Source organism: Arachis hypogaea, chromosome 4 (assembly GCF_003086295.3).
Source record: "Arachis hypogaea cultivar Tifrunner chromosome 4, arahy.Tifrunner.gnm2.J5K5, whole genome shotgun sequence".
Taxonomy (NCBI): domain Eukaryota; kingdom Viridiplantae; phylum Streptophyta; class Magnoliopsida; order Fabales; family Fabaceae; genus Arachis; species Arachis hypogaea.
The window spans coordinates 104,661,682-104,681,573 of NC_092039.1; the positions used below are offsets into that span (position 1 = coordinate 104,661,682).

The following is a 19,892-nucleotide window of genomic DNA, read 5'->3' on the forward strand; positions in this document are numbered from 1 at the left end:
AATTAAAATCATATTAATGAATTTAATATTAAAGTTAATTTGACTTTTTATTTAGAGTGTTTTTCAATTTTTTTAGTCTAATCAACTAAAGCTATTCAATTATAAATAGTCACTTCTATCTTATTTTATATAATTAAGTAATTAAAATTACTAAAATTTAATAATACAATTCCGTTTTATATTTTTATATTTAGTTCAATCCATCTAAGCTATATAATAATCATTTTAATTTTTATATTTTATAATGTAATACTACATATATTAATAGTAAAATAATATAGTAAATTTTCATGTTTTAATATTAAATATAAAATTAATATGTACAAAAAATTTTAAACTTTTAAATCAATACGAATCATTGTAAATAATACTTATTCATGACATAAACAAAGAAATACAGAATCTTAAGTTTAGCATATAAAAATTTGGGAACATGTTATATGTACAAGTGTAATTGCATAGTATTATTTTTTAATGGTGTATACCAACAACTCTAATTTTATTTCATGGTCAAATTTAAAAAAAATCATGATTTTAAAGATAGTCAGGAAAAAACAACAAAATTAATAAAAAAAATAGTTAACTTATATTCTTCTATTAATTTATTTAATATATTAAATTATTTTTATTTATATTAAGATTAATTTAAATATTTTAAAATAAAAAGTATAATTAATTATAATTTACATCTTAAATTATGTTGAGTACATAATATTCTATTGTGCTGCTAAAAGTAAAAATGAGATAACAAATATAATTTTATCTTTTAATTCAGTATATTTATTTATATTTTATACTTTTTTTACGATTAATTTTGTACGGTGTTGGTATATTAAATAAAAATACCTGTTATAATAACAAAAAATAAAATAAAATTTCAATCAATAATTTTATATTCTTTACTTTTTTTTCAATTTTATTTTGGATATTAATTTATTACTAAAAGGTAGTAAAATTCTATTGATACTGAAATAAAGTTGCAAAAAGGTCCATAAAGTAAAATAAGTAAAATAATGTGATACCCATATTACAACATCCAAATAGAACAACCTAAGATCTAAAATGTTTATTTTTCTCTTTCTTGCAGTCTATTATATTATCAATTCTATTATATAAAAATCGATTTTTTACATTTAATGATAGAGTCAACGTAGCATGTTTCTGAGAGTGTTTATTAATTTATTTTGTTTAACTCATTAAATACAATTCATTATGATGAATTAATTATATCAACTAATTGATTTGATTAGATATTTAAATATTACACAATTTAAAATTATGTATATTGATTTGATTTTTATGATATATAAATTTAAGGAATAAATTAAAATAATATAACTTATTACTTATTTAATTTGAATACAACAAATACAAAATTAATTTAGTCAAAAGTTTATTATTTTCTAATCTTCTATACATAAAAATCACAAAACAAAATTGTAAAAATAATTTTTTTATCATTTTTGCTGTTTTAATTTTTTTTTCTTTGCTTTTTTATGTGTAATTTTATTTTACATTAACTTTGTGTATTTAATAACAAGATATACTCATATTAATTCTATCATATAATAATATATTTTTCTCCTATGTTAATCAAAGAATTTCAATAGTTATCAACTACATCTAATAGAATGACTGAGAAGTGAGAACTACGACAAGTTAAACCCATATTCAAAATGCTGAAACGAAGGAAAGAAAACAGTGAATATATGATTAAAGAAAAATATATAATAACAAGAAATATACTAAAACTGGATTTTTCCTCCAACTAATAAAAGTGAAGTGTCAATTTCTCATGAATTCATTTTTCCTCTAAAATGAAATCACTATTTTCTCTTCTAAATTTATTTTAGAAAAATATATTTATTATAATCATATTACAATTAACATTTAACGAATAATGCATGATTATACTCATTTAGGAAAATGTCTTTATTATAATTATATAAAATCAATATTTAATACATTATCAACTAATAAAAGTGAAGTGTCAATTCCTCGTGAATTCATTTTTCCTCCAAAATGAAAGCACTATTCTCTCTTCTAAATTTATTTTAGAAAAATATCTTTATTATAATTATATTACAATATTACAATATTACAATTATATTACAAGTAGCATTCAACGAATAATGCATAATTATAGTAATTTAGAAAAATAAAATAAAGTCTAGTAATTTATCTTTCGACTGCACACGTATGTAGAATAACTTTTAAGAAGGAGTCACGTATAGTAAATACGGTCGATGATTGTAATACTGTATACTAATATTGATATAACATTATTTCAGGTATATGTTTTGCAGGTATCAAAGAAAAATGTTGAGTTATTTTTTAGTGGGTTTAAATTATTTATTATTTATTAGAGAATTTTGTGCATTAGAATTCTCTAATAATTTATTATTTATTTTGAGCTGATTTTGATATGTTCTTACTTGACAGTAAAACAACATATAAAAAATTGTTGGTGGGTGTAACACCCTAACTTTTAGCACGTCATGATCGTACCAAAAGTAAGGCGTTACTGATTTATTTTTCGTATTTACTATTTAATACTGAACCTTTAGTTCGATTTCGCGTTTCAATTTTTAAGAAAAAGTCGAAAAGTTATGTTTCTATTAATTAAAATCATATATCAAAGATCTCCAAGAAATACTAGTCACATAGTTTGTAAGAATAATAAATATCATACAAAAGAATTTAAATGAAACTCAGATGCAACTCCTATCCCTCGGTATAAAATAAAATCTTAACTAACAAAGGCGATGAAATTCTAGGAATGCAACTCAACCATAAACTTAATTCAACTAAGACTAATAATCACCCGCAGCTTTAAACTGGGTCTTCGAACCTGTGTCACTGAAAGGGTGGAAGATTTTGGGGTGAGAACAAACCATGCGTTCTCAGTAGGGAATGCGAATGCCGTAAGAGTAATGAAATAAAATGCAAATAATTAACTTTACTCATTAAAACTATATTTTTATCAAACCTTTTGAAAATATTTTTTACTATTATTTTATATAATTAATTTCCTTCATTAAATTTCCGAACCTAAGACAAATCTCAATCACAACCTCAGTTCTCACACTACTAGAAAACAGCAGATTACAGACGGATTTTTTCGACAGAATTTTACTGTCTAAAATACCGACAGATTTTCGACAGATTTTCCGTCTGTAAAAAATAAAAAAAAATTTCACAAAATTTACCGACAGATTTTAACATCCCTCGGTAACTTTGTCGATAAAATTGAAATTGAAATGTGAAACTATCACCAATAACAAAATCCCTCTGTAACATCTAATAAATCCATCGCTAATTTAAAATAAGTTAAACCCTGATGAAACATACCATGATGGAACTTCATTCAACACAAATCACCGTTCATCTTCTCCTATCCTTCCTTTAAGCTTGCTCTTCTCCTCTCTCTTTGATTCGAGTTGAAAATAGGGCAAGTGTGACTTCTCCGTCGTTTCTGCTTTGTCGCCACACGTGTCGCACGAGCTCTTTCTGTCACTGCTCGCTTGCACGAGCTCCTTCCGCCGCTGCTCGCTCGCATGAGCTCCCTCCTCTGCTGCTTGCGTTGCACGAGCTCCCTCTGCCACCTCTCAGCTTATGTCTCTCTCTGTCTCACGCCATCCATCCTCACCGCTCACAGCCTCGTCGAGTCATCGCACTACAAAAAATGAAGTTTAAAATGGCATTTATATTATGGCGGTTCTTTAAAACCGCCATAATATTCAAGTATTATGGCATTTTATGATGTTGCCATAATTAATTTGAATAAAATAGTAATTTTTGGTAATTTTGGCAGTTAAAACCGCCATTATCAAACAGACAAACACATTGTTAAAAAAAAAGGCGCAAACGCCGAAAAGCAAGGAAGACCCAAATATGTTAAATTGAGTGTGTTCCCCAACAACGAAAACCCTAACACCCGTTGCCACCACCGTCAAATCCAAAAACGACGATCTGTGCTCTGCTCCGGCAACGTTCTGCACCAGCGACTGCTCCGGCAACGATCTGCTCCAGCGAATGCTCCGGCGACGATTTTCTCGGCGTTCTCCTCCGACGATATTGTGTGTTGTGAACTGAAATGTTGTCTCCAATGACGATCTCCTCTGGCGGCGCGTTCTCCTCCTTCAGCAAGCTTCTATGATTTGGATTTGATATGAATATTGCCACTCATCTCATTGCCGTCATTCATCTCTGCGCCATCGCAAGCAACACCTTTTTCAATCTGGCTCATCTCCTCGACGTGGCAAGCAACGCCGTTGTTGCTGCCTTCAGCAAGCTTCTACAGTTTGGTTTCGCGATCTCTATCACTTCTAATAGGTAACTCTTCGTTCTTTAGATCTACTTCATGCTCTAGTAGGAAGAAACAAAGAATGCTGGTTCTGTTTTTATTATTGTGTTTTTAACTTTCATTGATCTTTTGTGATGTTGTTGTTGTTAGCTTGTTATTGCTGCATTTTCTGTTGCGTTGTTGTTTTTTGCTTCTGATTTTATTTAGTTTGAGACCGAATATGTTGTATTGAACTGATTACTCTGCATCATTTGTCCAAAATTAGTACAAAACATGGCATGTGTGTATTTTCTGATGTAAGTGTTTGAATGATGGTTAAATGCAATAATGAAGAGACACAAAGCACTGCTAATCTGTTCCATGAATGTTGTGTTAATGTTTGAATGATGTAAGTGTGTATTTTGGCTTTCAATTTTTAATTTTCTTGCTGATGGAGAGGTATATAAAAGATCATAAAGGTGTTTGAACAATTTTTCTTCTGGACTGGAGACTTTTGCCCCTCAGAAATTCTAAAGGTGATGTTTACTATCTAGTTAAATAAAAGATGTTGAGAAAGCTTCCTCATTGTGAATGAGAGCACCAGATTTGCATGTAACTGGTGATATGATGAATTATTAATAATTAAAAAAAAAAACCGTTTTGATTGCAGATTCTGGTCCCTAGGATTGAAACCATGACAGAGCAATAAAGGTGTGCCAGGTGTGGAGTACATCATTTCTGATAGGATCTTTGAAGATCTGCCTGACGAGGAGAAGAAGCTTTGGCACTCTTATGCTTATGAGGTTTTTCACTTTCATTCTCTATTTTTATTTTATTTCCCTGTGTCATAAATATTTTATCTTAGACTGATTTGGATGGTGCAGGTCAAGTTGGGTCTATTAATAAGCCCAAGAGTTCCAGAGATGATTGCCATGCCTGAGCTTGAAAACCTTGCTAAATCCTATGGAAAATTCTGGTGTACTTGGCAGGCCGACAGAGGTTAACAATCTTTGTGTTATTATATTCTAGGAGTTTAATTAAGCTTAGTTTTGTGTGTTATTATTGGTGCAGAAGATAGGGTTCCACTGGGTGCACCAGCACTAATGATATCACCACAACCACAAGGGGTGAAGCCTAGGCTGGTGAGGCCAGATCTGGTGCATCAGAGGGATGCAAAGTATCATGTTTCCTCAGACAGCTATAAGACCTTAGTTAAGCGCGTTGCACTTTCAAATATTATGGTGCTAAACATTTAATTTATATGTATTTCTTACACATGAAATGCTTTCTCTGTTTCCATGTTAGATATATCTTAAGTACAAGACACCAACACATTTTGTTCTGATTCTGAATACTGGACATATCACACAATTAACCTAAACACTTATCAAACTTTGACCAGTCATTATCCTTTTGCTTAGTTCTCATTCTGTTAATGTGTTTGAAGAATACAACCTTGTACAAGTGTGATGCTCATAGAGAAAGAGAGAGAGAAAGAAAAAAGAAAAAGAAAATTATGAGAGATAGAGCATTGAAGAGTTGTTGGCATTTGGGGAGGATGCAGTCCTCATTAACGCCATCACTGGTCAACCTCTTCTAACTAACTAATGAGGTCTTACCCTCCACTCTCTCCACCATGGCGCTTCTTATTATCTGCTTCTACATACCCTCCCTCACGCACCTTATTAGTAACAAATCACGCCTCATTTTCCTTCATTCCCATTTCTCATCACTTACCTTGATTACTTATTACTCACACTTTTCATTTTTTATTTTTTTTTTTGTGTTTGTCTCTTTTGCAGATTTAGCAAGGTAGATGATGAGCGGATAATTTGTATGCTTTTTGGCATTGTTTTTAGTATGTTTTTGGTATGATATAGTTATTTTTTAGTATATTTTTATTAGTTTTTAGTTAAAATTCACTTTTCTGGACTTTACTATGAGTTTGTGTATTTTTCTGTGATTTCAGGTATTTTCTGGCTGAAATTGAGGGACCTGAGCAAAAATCTGATTCAGAGACTAAAAAGGACTGCAGATGCTGTTGGATTCTGACCTCCCTGCACTCGAAGTGGATTTTCTGGAGCTACAGAAGCCCAATTGGCGCGCTCTCAACGGCGTTGGAAAGTAGACATCCTGGGCTTTCCAGCAATATATGATAGTCCATACTTTGCCCAAGATTTGATGGCCCAAACCGGCGTTCAAAGTCACCTTCAGGAATCCCAGCGTTAAACGCTGGAACTGGCACCCAAATGGGAGTTAAACGCCCAAACTGGCACTAAAGCTGGCGTTTAACTCCAAGAAGAGTCTCTGCACGAAAAATGCTTCATTGCTCAGCCCAAGCACACACCAAGTGGGCCCGGAAGTGGATTTTTATGTCATTTACTCATTTCTGTACACCTTAGGCTACTAGTTTTCTATAAGTAGGACCTTTGACTATTGTATTAGGGGGTCTTTCGATCTTTAGATCTTTTGATCACTTTGGGAGGCTGGCCATTCGGCCATGCCTAGACCTTGTTCTTATGTATTTTCAACGGTGGAGTTTCTACACACCATAGATTAAGGTGTGGAGCTCTGCTGTACCTCGAGTATTAATGCAATTACTATTGTTCTTTCATTCAATTCCGCTTGTTCTTTATCCAAGATATCACTTGTTCTTCAACTTGATGAATGTGATGATCCGTGACACTCATCATCATTCTCACCTATGAACAAGGTGACTGACAACCACTTCTGTTCTACAAGCAACCAAGGCTCTAGTGAATATCTCTTGGATTTTTGATTGCACGATGCATGGTTGATCGCCTGACAACCGAGTGCTCGTCTGACAAACGAGCCAACCATTCCGTGAGATCAGAGTCTTCGTGGTATAGGCAAGAACTGATGGCAGCATTCAAGAGAATCCGGAAGGTCTAACCTTGTCTGTGGTATTCTGAGTAGGATTCAATGATTGAATGACTGTGACGTGCTTCAAACTCCTAGCGGGCGGGGCGTTAGTGACAGACGCAAAAGAATCAATGGATTCTATTTCGGCCTGACCGAGAACCGACAGCTGAATTCCGCTATGCTGTGACAGAGCATATGCAATCGCTTTCACTGAGAGGATGGGAGGTAGCCATTGACAACGGTGAAACCCTACACAAGCTTGCCATGGAAAGGAATGAGAAGGATTGGATGAAGACAGTAGGAAAGCAGAAAGACGGAAGGGAAGGCATCTTCATGCGCTTATCTGAAGTTCCTACCAATGAATTACATAAGTATCTCTATCTTTACCTTTGTGTTATTTTTGTTCATCACCATTATCATTTGAGTTTGCCTGACTAAGATTTACAAGATGACCATAGCTTGCTTCAATACTAACAATCTCCGTGAGATCGACCCTTACTCGCGTAAGGTTTATTACTTGGACGACCCAGTGCACTTGCTGGTTAGTTGTGCGAAGTTGTGTAATGCCATGGTATTGAGCTACCAAGTTTTTGGGGTTCATGACCGGGGATTATGAGAGTTGTGAAAAAGTATTGTTCACAATTTCGTGCACCAGTAGACAAGTGTTGAAGGAAAGGACTTTTAAGCATCTACTATATATAGGATCGATAGAGGGGATTTAGATCTATCTATGGCGTTGTATGTTTGAGTTTAGAGTTTCTTCTATCACTTTCCTACTATTATATTATAAAAGATATATCTTTAATTAATTATCTACTTATTACTTGTCTACTTTGTGTTTAAGTATTAGCATTAGGGTTATATGAATATGAGTTCTTTTAATTTCGCCAATTTACTTCTACCATGTAATCTTCTTAGCCACCCTATATTAGTCCAATGAAAACTTTCTTAGCTTCTTGCTATGGTCGTATATATGGCTTTAATTTGTGCCTCTCATCGTTCTTATTATTATTCCCAAGGAAAAATGAGTTATTGTATTAGGAGAAGTTATATATAGAAATCTATATAATGCATTTTAATTAATTTTACTTTTTCTTAATGCTACTCGTGATAAAATAATCATAAGAGATAAGATAAAACGTGGATTATATAACAAATGAGAGTTTACACTCCATTTTATAATGTGATCTTTTGTTTATAATATGTTAGTTTAATTATATCAATTTAGCAGGTTTCAGAAAAAGTTGTATTAAGTACAATAGATATTGAAGTATGCTTATACTATAAATTAGATGAATGAATCTTCTAAATAATTTTTAAATTTGGTACTTTCAACTCTTGAGTGGAAGATGAATCCACCAAAATGCCTCTCTTTCATTGATTACATCACAAGAAGACTTAAAATGTTTTCAGTTCTTCAACACATGTCAATCTCTTCTTCTTTCTCTCTTATTAGGTAATAATTAATCTCTTTCTTTAACTTCTATATATACATTTCTTCAACTTTGGTTATTTATTTATTTATTTATTTTTAATGCAGATTCCAGGTTTATTGGTTATTGTGATTCTAGATCATTATCTTTCTAAGAGGTTCATTGCTAATTTGATTGTACTTATTTATTATATTTTTAATGATAATATGTATGTATATATTTACTTATTTGAACCTGTTCCATCATTGGCTTCTGACATCTATTTGTTGCTGTTTCTGTGTTTTAACTTTTAAGTCTCTAGTAGAGATCAATTTACATTTGACAGAGGCACAGAATACTGGAGGTATTTCTTAACTGTGAATGATATGATGTTAATATTGTTCTTTGATGCTGAAAGGATTTACTATTTGTCATGTGTTTCGTCCGAACAGAATCAGATGGCATTTTATTCCCAAAATCTAGTCTGAGAAATTCTCCTTGTGGCAATGGCACCAATTTCCATACTTCTTTAGTTGCCTTGCTTTGCATGTTTAGAAACTTCCATTCTGATGTTTATTTTGGGGGCCATTTTTTTAGTGGTACTGTTAATCAACTTTTCATTTGTGCACTCAAGGAATTGTTGGCTATTGTTAGTTCTTTGCTTTTAAACTCACATTTTTTGTGTGTAATTTGTGTGTATGCATTCTTTTATTTATGGGTTCACTTGGTTCTTATTTATCTATGAATCTTGATTTCCTTATTCCTAGGAGTTTGTTTTTCTTTGGGAAAGGGCATGTACCGTGTGCTTTATATTCCTGAAGATGAAGCTGTTCTCTTGAATTCTAGGGAGAAGGCGCCTTACATGATCTGTGTTGAAGTATTGAGATGTGACATGATAAGGTATTACTTCAATAGTAATCCCCATAAGTTTTAAAGAATATAGCAGTTCATAAAATGAGAAACATTTCTGATATATTCCCTTCACTAAAAAACATTTATCATAGCAATTCCAAGGACACGTCCAGTCCTCATAAACTTTCCATTTTGTTGTTATTTTCTGAAGTCATTGACCATTTTGTTGTGACAATAATATACTTGTTGATTTGTAGGTTAGGGACTTAAGCTCTCATCTGAATACTCTAGCAGAGTCAGAAACAGAGGGTGTCCAAGGAGCTGCTGCGGTTTTTAATCAGGCCCCACTTTATAAACATAAACACAAATATGAAGGCTATGCTATAGACTGGAGTCTTCTTGTTCCCGGAGCCAGAAGGCTTGTATCTGGTAATATTTGGTTATTTCTTTTTCTCTGTTTAGCTACATTTTATAAACATGGAATATTGACAATACTCCATTTGTTGGGCATACTGCTAGTGTTGAAGATCTGCAAGTTATATTGGGGGTTTATGAGACCTCTTAACTATCAAATAGCAAGAGCACATGTTCTTTGTGATGTCATTGTAATTTCTAGTAATGAGAAGAACCGCATTTTCCTAATTTCTTATTAACTTCACTTTGATATATATATATATATATATATATATATATATATATATATATATATATATATAGCCATTTAACTAACAGCAAAATTGAGCAGTGTTTTCTCTGAACGTGTGTCTCTTTCTCTTTGTTTCAAATTCCAATTACTTAGTTTCCTTTGAATTGTAGTTTTCATCATCTATTTTTTTAATTAAAAATAAATAATAATCTCAATTTTTTTCCCGTGAGACTGAGACTTAGATCCACCACTCTCTGATTCAGGTTAATTTAATTAATTTATTTATATATAATTAAAATAAAATGTGTGAGGAACAGTCACTATCTCATTGGATTCAATACCCTAAAGCAGTAGTAGTTCATGCTTACCGTTTTAGCTTTTATTATAATAATTATTGGTTTGTTTGTTTATTTTAATTATTTTTTGTCTCTCTTCCAATTAGAAGTACTCTAGAGCAATAGCAATAGTAATCTCTATCTTTTTGGCTATGGTTGAGTGATTATCTTGACCATAAATGCATGACTTTTTGGCTGCATCTGAGAAAGAAGTGTGAGATAAGGGGATGAAAATTGGGACAGAAAGCAGTTTCTGATATTGAATGTCTCGTATTCTTTCTAACTAAGCCATTAACCCTAAACCTCATTTCTAGACACATACATTAAATTTGCATTTGAAATTTGAAGTCTAGATTTCTTTTTGAGGAATCTTCTATTGACATATTTCATTCATTGACTTCTTCGATTTTTTTTCTCTATTATAGGAGTCTGAAAGGGCTGTGAGCAGAGAAGAGGGTTTAGCTCTTGCCAAAGAGTTGGGGTGTTTGCTTCTCGAAAGTAGTGCTAAAACTCGAGAAAATGTGGAGCAGTGCTTTGAGGAACTTGCTCTAAAGGTACAGTTTTAGATATCTGGTTCAGTGCTGGTTTTCTTTAGGGAACACATGGTTTAAAGCATAAAAAACAAAAAGTTAAGATTGTCATATTAAGTGGGAGCGGCTATATCATAGGCATTTGTTCTAAATAATTCAATGAACTTATTTGGGTACATAGCATTTACAGCTGTTAATGCAGAAGTACCAAAAAAAAAATGATTGCTACATAAAAGTGACTTTAAAAATGCTAAGAAACGAATGAAAATTGAAATTGCATGCATAAGTGGAAGGGAAAGATCAACTGCTGTGTAATGCTTTTTTACTGCACAATCCTGACAAATAATAATATTATTATCTTGTTTTATGTGTTTCTTTTTCCATTGGCTTTACTATTTCTCTTTAATATTTTATTTATTATGTTTTTAAATTATATTTTTGTTGTAGGAATTGAATCAAGAGAGTGAGATTTCATCGCCAAAATAGTTAGAAAGTAGGTCTTCTGGAGCAAGCAATAGAGCAGCATGAAATATGATGGAGATTTTATGTATTAAGAGTTACATGTTATGACATTTATAGTTGAAAAATTATGTTATGTTTGATACTTTGTATAGGAGTTATTATTTTTTATTTCTAATACTAAAAAATCATATATTATGTTTAATACTTTGTTTCTGAGTTATATAATATTTTGTTTATGGATTATGATTTCTAATAATAAATATTATTTGTTTAACACGAAAAAAACGAGGGTAAAAATTGCATTTTTAAACGATAAAAAAGTGTAATTGTTAGGGTTAAAACGGCGGTTCAAAATTGACATTTTAACCAATCAAAAGCCACGCTGTAAGGGTAAAAACGGCGGTTCAAAAATGTCGTTTTAACCAATTGAAATGCTACTATTAGGGTAAAAATGGCAGTTTAAAAATGCCATTTTAACCGACTAAAATGTCATTTTGTGAGGGTAATAATGGCTGTTTAAACTGTCATTTTAACCAACTCTTAAACCGCCGTTTTAACCTGGAAATAACGGCGGTTTGAACCGCCGTTTTAACCCAGTAAAAAACCGCCGTTTTAACCTGGAAATAATGGCGGTTTGAACCGCCGTTTTAACCTAGCAGAGAACCGCCATTTTAACCTTAGGAAATTGTGGTGGTTTTTAGAAAACCGCCGTAATAACCAAAATGGCGGTTTGAATTATGGCGTTTTTCAAAACCGCCGTACTTGGTAATAATGGCGGTTCAAACCGCCGTAATTACCCAAAAAAACTGCCATTTTTACCCAAATTTTTTGTAGTGTCGTGTCACCAGATCTGAAACCTACATGTACCTCTTTATCTATTTTATATTCTGGAATTGCTATTAAGCTATATTTTTTGTTGAATTCAAATGTTCATACGTTATTGTTGCATCTAAAACTCGATCTGTTCCACTTTTATTTTATGGTTTAGATTTTTGTTCTTGAATCTTCTTCAAGGTTCGAATTTGGTTTTGAAAGTAGCTCCATTAATTGTTATGGCTAAAAGTTTTGCGTTGAAGATAATGTATTGTGCCTTCTGCAGTTCTGCTTCTGAGGTAAGATGGAGAGATTACCATAGTCTTAAATTGGAAAAAGGAATTGGAAGATTTGTTGTTTGAATTTTACATTTGAAGAAACTATAAATACCAGTTCATGAAATGCAATCTACTAAGTACATAGATTGAAATTACTCTGTGACTGATTATAATGAGATTAACAGCAATAATTTTGTGCCCTATCAATATCGTAAACCATCTCATAAATCTGATTACTCTGGCAAATATCAGTTGATGTTAATAAACTGTGTTCTTTGTTTCAGCTTGCTCTAGCTGCTATAAATTCAGAGGTTTTTCTTGGAAGGTATGAGCTTTAAAATATTTACATGATTTTCATATGCAGTAATGTGCTTTTTTTCAGGCTTGCTGTGTGGGAAAATGGTGGTCAAGTGTAGCAAAATTATTTCCTCATCAAACTATTCATTTCATATGGTTAATAGAATTATTCAAGATTGGATCATGAGACAGCTTATATAAATACCACATCTAGCTAGGACCACTGCAATGGTCCTCTTCATAGCCCATGGACTTTGCTACATTATCTTTTGGGACAACACTAATCAAATCTAAGAGGTAAATTTAATAAGCAACTTGTTCAATGCAAAGTCCTTTTTCAATCATAAACTATATAGGCTAACATTGCAAGAGCTTTCATTGTAGATGCTCATATGGAATAAAGTTGGCATCTCAAATGTGGCTGGAGAAGTAGCTTTGCTAGCAGGATTAGCCATGTGGGCCACTAACTTACCTTTGATAAGGCAAAAACTTTTATAAACTTTTTTCTACACTCATCAACTATACACAGTTTTTGTAGTCTTTTATGTACTACATGTAGGATTTTCTTCTTTCTGTGTATTTCTTACAAGCTTTTACTTATTCTTGATCGATCGCTACCTCAGGTTCCTACAGTCCCAGCAAAAAATTTAGCTGGTTTCTGCTCGCATCTTATTTTGTGAAACAATTAAACTGAATTTCTCCAAGAATCCAGGTGAATGACAAGTTCTATGTCTGAATTTGTCTCCATTTCAAGCAACATATTATTTATTTCAATTTCCTCTCATGTTGCTACAATAGGATTCAACTTTTCATATATATTGCTCTCACGGGGACACAGAAATTGTTGAGTTCTGGTCAGTGCATATAGGTAGCTAATTTCAAATCTGCATAGTGATGTCATACAAATCATATAAATCATTGAGAAACTGTGTTGATCTTTTCTTCCATATCTGTTGCAGTGCTCAAATATATTCTTTACAAAAGATCAAGATATACGGTAATTGATTCTTTTGACTTCACATGTCATTTAGAACAGTCAATCACTATGTGCAGGACTTATTTTTACCCCCATTAAGCAATCAATCCAGAATTCCTTTCCAGTCAAAGCTTGTTTAGAAATGGGGTATATTACACTCAACCTCATGACTATATACTAAAAATAAAAGCTCAATCATTCATTACTCTTTTTCTTTGTTATTCTTCTTGTAAACTTTTGCATACTAGCTTTAAAGGAGTTTGCTGAGAGGAAGGACAATGGGAAGATGACTGAAGGATCAAAAGGAGAGGAAAAAACAGGAAATTAGGACTCATAATGCTCAGTTGCATGCTGCAGTATCCGTGTCAGGCATAGCTGCTGCCGTTGCGGCCATTGCAGCTTCAATAGAGTGTACATTGTAGAATCAATAGAGTGTACATAGCAGCCATAAGAAAGTGTACATAGCTGCCATAAAGTTCTACACTTACCATATGAGTGGTCTCTAGCTTAGCTTGCATTGTTCAAGAAATTTTAGAAAATTCTAAGGATACTACTCTACTAATGTTTGTGAGACATGAATGTAATTTTCACTCCATATGAATGTATAACTGCATTGAATAAGTAGAGTTATATGCAAAGAAATATTATATAGATAATCTATTTTTCATATATCTCAAAGAAGAAAAAAATAATATATAATTTATATGAGTTGAGTTGAGCTTTTTTATATTTATTTTGTATGAAAACAAGTTTATTTTGTAATTAGAAAAACAAAAAAAATTCTATTTTACCTTACTGACGAATTTACAGAAGGATTTTCTATCTGTAATCAGAACGTGGGATGATTTTTCAAAGTTCAAATTACAGACGGAAAATCTATCGAAAAATCTGTTTGTAATTACAGACAAAAAATCTGTCAGAAAATCCGTCTGTAATTACAGACGAAAAATCCGTCTGAAAATCCATCTGTAATTATAGACGGAAAATCCGTTTGTAATTACAGATAGAAAATCCGTCGGAAAGTTTGTCGCCTTTGGAAAATGGATAGAAAATTTACAGAGGAAAAATCCGTTGGTAACTGGTAAAAATCCGTCTGTAATTTTTCGATGGAAAAAAATCCGTCGGTAAATAATTTCCGACGGGGCTTTTACAGAGGGACAAAATCCGTCGGTAACCAAAAATCCGTCTATAATAAAGACCAAATCTGTCTGTAAATCTGTCTGTATTAATCCATTTTTTAGTTGTGTCAGTCACCTCAATGCACAACCTAATAGCACAGAAAACAGGTCAACACACAAACCAATAGCAATAAAACAAACAGCATAATCACAGAGAGACAAGATAAGCAAACACAATCAAATGAAAATATGCAAACAATGATGATGCATGTCTAGTCCTATCGCAGGTAATGAGCTTATTTGTCAGTTTTGACCCGCACCCAACGCAATCCGACTCGCAAGTCAGATAAGGCATTCCAGCGGCATAACCTTTGCAAGTTTCTACTTCTTGCAGGAACTGATTCTCCAGCTGAAGTAAGCCGAACATGACCTCTGCAAGTATTTGCAGGCGCTGATTCTCTAGCTGAAACATGTGCCACTTTCTCCTGGAAGCCATTCCATACACACGGGCGTCCCCGTACAATCATTCACATATAAAGTCCACAACTTAACATTTTCCATTGACACCATAACTATTTACTTTCCGTCACCCTCTCGTGACCTTTTAATCATTTCATAATTACACGTGCCATGTTCTTTTCTCATTCTTTCTTTTTCTTAACAAACCGAACTCCGATCATTTTTTATTTAAAACCAACAACAAACTCCAAAACCAAACAATACGATTTCTCAAAACATAGTTTCTTTCTTAAATAATTTAATTGTGAAACATAAACCTTTCCTTGATAAATCGAATTCAAAATAGAATAATTCTTTTCTTAACTAAATAAAACTTAAATAATATCATTTTCTAAATCCTAATTTTCTAAAATAACTTTTTAAATAAAATCTCAGATTTTATAAAATTTCGACATCTCTCCTAAAACTCGGACTTTGCCACCATTTTCGGGTCCCAACCGAACCATTCTCAACCTCTTTTCAAACATTTCCAAAATCAGAAATTATTTTCAAATCTCAGTTCAATACCAACAAATCAAACTGAAATCAATCTCACCAGTTAATCACTCACAACAACGAACCCAATCAAAATCACAGTCATAGTCCAAACTCAATTCATCAATTACTCATACAACAGATTTTCAATAATCAACTCATCATATTCAAGTTAATAAATAATCCTAAATTAATCACCGTTTACAGCCACAATTCAACCAATTTCATCACATTCAATTTATATTCACAATTACCAACTATCTCAATCTTATCAATTTTCATCAATTAATCAAACGAGACATTTATGAATTATTTGCAGTTACTCACTAAACTTCAATGGTATTTGTAAATTAGAACAGTTAATTTTAAAATAAATCTCCTACCTCCGTGCGAAATCAAAGTCAATAAAAATTTTGGAGAAACTTCTTGACCGAGCTGTTGAAAAAGAAAATGTCAGAAATCACCTGTGCCTCCTAGAACTCCAATTGACCAAACTCAAGGGGAAGAAGAACTACGTCACCGTCAACTTCTACTGGACAAAACTAACGCCAACATATAGAGGAGGAAGATATGAACACTTTTATCGAATTAGATTTTTTATTAGACTTACGGATCTCAAAAAAATCGAAGTAAGAAGTTCAGAAATTCCATAGTTTCTCAATCTCTTTCTCTCATGGCCTTTCTTTCAATTTCTTATGGTTTCGGTCATGTATGAGAAGAAATGAAGAAGATTAAGGATAATACTGATTTGTGGTTTTGCGTTAGGTGTCAATGTTGGATATATACATATTGCATTAAAGCCACGTTTCATGATTATAAGGGAATGGTTATATGTATTAAAGGTTCACAAGCCACGTTCCATTATAATGATGATAATGAATTATTATAAGTAAATAGATATATATTATGTATATATGTAACAAATCTTTCTTTGTTTCTTACCAAAACTAAATGAATAATAATAATAATAATAATAATAATAATAATAATAATAATAATAATAATAATAATAATAATAATAATAATAATAATAATAAATTCAATATTTGTCTAATCAATATATATATTTTTTGATAAATAATTTAAATTTAATAAAATAAATAATAATTAAATTAAATTTCAATAATTATAAAATTATTTTCAACAAATAAAATTATGTCTCAATATAATATAATAACTTATAAATAGTTAATTATTTAGTTTTAAAAAATTTGGAGTCTTACATCCTACTCCATTTATAAAATTTTCGTCTCCGAAAATTGCTAAAAAATAAAAGAGGTTCATATGGCATACAAATACCAGAGTAAAAGTACAATTATAAAGCTGAAGTTATAAGGCAAGATTGATACAAAAGATGACATGGTTTAAACGTGCGATGGTAAAACAAGGTGGGCGAAAAATTATAAAACAGGCATGGGGCTAAAACGACACGCTTAAGGTCCGTACATTGATCTCTTACCAACTCCAGAGTTTCAACTTCCCAAACATCACCCTGACGTATATTCACCATTCCAGAATATACTTTAATAAGTAGACTATTCATGAATTTTCTCAATTTCATCAAACACTTCGCAACCCAATACTGGTCACAAACTTATCTTCTGCAAACTTCTCCACGGGACTCAGAACCCTAAAACATCCTGTGACGTCGTACGCTTACAAGCTCTACCTTTCATGTTCACGAAACATATCATAAAGAGCTAACGCACCACTTGCTATGTATAACGGTCACGCGTGACATCAAAACAAATCTTAAGTCACTAAAAAGATACAAAGACCTTAGAAAAAGAACAAGCAACTCGGACAAGGTTCACAAAGATTTCAATGATTCACTTTGATGCATTAAACAAGTCCAAAATTACATCAAAAAATATACGAGTCAAGAAGAGGAGTTTAAATAACACAAAACAGATATCTCAAAAATTTAAGAGGACATATGCAATTAGGATCAAATGAGAAAGCATATGAACAAGGAACAAGGTTGAAAAATAATTAGTTAAATTTTCAAGAAAGAAATCCCGAATAAGAAACTCTCGGCAAACCATGAAAGAATAGATACGTAACCGAGTGGAATCAAGAAATTAACTCCTAACGTTCCCAAAACCCACGATTCACGTTACCTATTACTTCTATCTAGTCTATGATAATCCATTAGTGTTTCCATATACATGAATCATTAGTATTAAGTTGGTCAGACCTAATACCATGAGAGATGCAACGGCCGACTAACAACATTAATCAATAGACAATCATGCATTTGAAACTCAAACTCTTGTCAGTGAGACAAGTCCTACTGCATGACAGACACTCAAAGTATGCAGTAAAACATAGTTAGTCTATTCCCAAGGCTCTAATGGGAACGAACTGCTCTGATACCATAATGTAACACCCTAACTTTTAGCACGTCATGATCGTACCAAAAGTAAGACGTTACTGATCTGTTTTCTGTATTTACTATTTAATACTGAGCCTTTAATTCGATTTCGCGTTTTAATTTTTAAGAAGAAGTCGAAAAGTTATGTTTCTATTAATTAAAATCATATATCAAAGATCTCCAAGAAATACTAGTCACATAGTTAGTAAGAATAATAAATATCATACAAAAGAATTTAAATGAAACTCAGATGCAACTTCTATCCCTCTGTATAAAATAAAATCTTAACTAACAAAGGCGAGGGAATTCTAGGAATGCGACTCAACCATAAACTTAACTCAACTAAGACTAATAATCGCTCGCAGCTTCAAACTGAGTCTTCGAACCTGTGTCACTGAAAGGGTGGAAGATTTTGGGGTGAGAACAAACCATGCGTTCTCAATAGGGAATGTGAATGCCGTAAGAGTAATGAAATAAAATGCAAATAATTAACTTTACTCATTAAAACTATATTTTTATCAAACCTTTTGAAAATATTTTTTACTATTATTTTATATAATTAATTTCCTTCATTAAATTTCCGAACTTAAGACAAATCTCAATCACAATCTCAGTTCTCAGTTACCTCAATGCACAACCTAATAGCACAGAAAACAGGTCAACACACAAACAAATAGCAATAAAACAAATAGCACAATCACAGAGAGACAAGATAAGCAAACACAATCAAATGCAAATATGCAAACAATGATGATGCATGTCTAGTCCTATCGCAGGTAATGAGCTCATTTGTCGGTTTCGACCCGCACCCGACGTAATCCGACTCGCAAGTCAGATAAGGCATTCCAGCGGCATAACCTCTGCAAGTTTCTACTTCTTGTAGGCGCTGATTCTCCAGCTGAAGTATGCTGAACATGACCTCTGCAAGTACTTGCAGGCACTGATTCTCCAGCTAAAGCATGTGCCACTTTCTCCTGGAAGCCATTCCATACACACTGGCGTCCCCGCACAATCATTCACATATAAAGCCCACAGCTTAACATTTTCTCATCGACACCATAACCATTTACTTTCCGTCACCCTCTCGTGACCTTTTAAACATTTCATAATTACACGTGCCATGTTCTTTTCTCATTCTTTTTTTTTCTTAACAAAACCGAACTCCGATCATTTTTTATTTAAAACCATCAACAAACTTCAAAACCAAACAATACGATTTCTTAAAACATAGTTTCTTTCTTAAATAAATTAATTGTGAAACATAAACCTTTTCTTGATAAATCGAATTCAAAATAGAATAATTCTTTTCTTAACTAAATAAAACTTAAATAATATCATTTTTCAAATCCAAATTTTCTAAACTAACTTTTCAAATAAAATCTCAGATTTTATAAAATTTCGACATCTCTCCTAAAACTCAGACTTTGCCACCCTTCTCGAGTCCCAACCGAACCATTCTCAACCTCTTTTCAAACATTTCCAAAATCAGAAATCATTTTCAAATCTCAATTCAATACCAACAAATCAAACCGAAATCAATTTCACCAGTTAATCACTCACAACAATGAACCCAATCATAATCACAGCCATAACCCAAACTCAATTCATCAATTACTCATACAACAGATTTTCAATAAT

At 32.3% G+C, this 19,892-nt stretch overlaps 2 long non-coding RNA genes across 3 annotated transcripts; both read left to right on the forward strand.

The window, feature by feature from the left end:
* Positions 1-4,191: 4,191 nt before the first annotated feature.
* Positions 4,192-6,114, forward strand: LOC112797124 (uncharacterized). Of its 2 annotated transcripts, XR_011881308.1 has the most exons (4): positions 4,192-4,335; positions 4,956-5,088; positions 5,170-5,284; positions 5,357-6,114. It is a non-coding gene; the product is annotated as an uncharacterized lncRNA (long non-coding RNA). The 2 variants fall into 2 exon arrangements; XR_003199603.3 differs by lacking the exon at positions 5,357-6,114 and having other exon boundaries at positions 5,170-5,347.
* Positions 6,115-7,830: 1,716 nt separating this feature from the next.
* LOC112797125 (uncharacterized) lies at positions 7,831-11,547 on the forward strand. Its single transcript, XR_003818212.2, has 7 exons — positions 7,831-7,906; positions 8,709-8,758; positions 8,896-8,944; positions 9,348-9,480; positions 9,690-9,861; positions 10,839-10,967; positions 11,391-11,547. It is a non-coding gene; the product is annotated as an uncharacterized lncRNA (long non-coding RNA).
* The last annotated feature ends 8,345 nt before the right edge of the window (positions 11,548-19,892 follow it).